The sequence below is a fragment of the Sinocyclocheilus anshuiensis genome, unplaced genomic scaffold, assembly GCF_001515605.1.
Source record: "Sinocyclocheilus anshuiensis isolate Anshui unplaced genomic scaffold, SAMN03320099.WGS_v1.1 scaffold508, whole genome shotgun sequence".
NCBI classification, from domain to species: domain Eukaryota; kingdom Metazoa; phylum Chordata; class Actinopteri; order Cypriniformes; family Cyprinidae; genus Sinocyclocheilus; species Sinocyclocheilus anshuiensis.
In genome coordinates, this window is record NW_015555744.1 from 1,044,122 (window position 1) to 1,044,796 (window position 675).

The window sequence follows — 675 nt, forward strand, 5'->3', positions numbered from 1 at the left end:
ACTACAAGCAACAGCACAAATAAATACAATAGAGCAAAGATACAAATAAAATAAACAGTGCTTTTCAGGTTTTTTAGGCAAGTCTAACATTAGTTTTTAGGTACAGAAATTGAATAAAAAAGTGAGAAAAAAAAAAGTGAAAGTGACATGTGGCCAAGTATGGTGACCCGTACTTGGAATTAGTGCTCTGCATTTTACTCATCCAATGTGCACACACACCGTGAACACACACCCGGAGCAGTGGGCAGCCATCAATAAAGTAATCAAATGTAAAATAACATTGCATATTTGACTGTAAAAATTAAAGATTAATCCTTATTAAAGTTACAAAAGTTATTCAATCAAGAGCAGTGAGTGATTTCCGTGTTGTCGCTGTTTGATTAACATTAAGAAAGTGCTGTCACTTTAAGAGAATGCACTGATCCAGTGCACTGATACTGTATGTTCAGCCGAATATGTCTGCTAGGATACTCACCAAGACGGGCATTTTGACATCATTTTTGAGTGAATTTGTCCATTCAAACACAATACTTCACAGAGAGCTTAATATTTGTGCACGTTCTGAGAAGCGAGTTCACACGCTTCGGATGAGCGACCACACAGATCTTCTCACTGCGCGCGTGAGTTCACGTCTTCTGGCTCTTTAATATTTAAACTGGCAAGGCTTAAATGAGT

At 37.6% G+C, this 675-nt stretch overlaps 1 protein-coding gene across 8 annotated transcripts in view; it reads right to left on the minus strand.

Annotated features, from left to right (window-relative positions):
* LOC107673389 (armadillo repeat protein deleted in velo-cardio-facial syndrome homolog) overlaps positions 1-675 on the minus strand; it is a 215,621-nt gene that overhangs the window by 182,815 nt on the left and 32,131 nt on the right. The gene's annotated exons all lie outside the window — the stretch shown is intronic.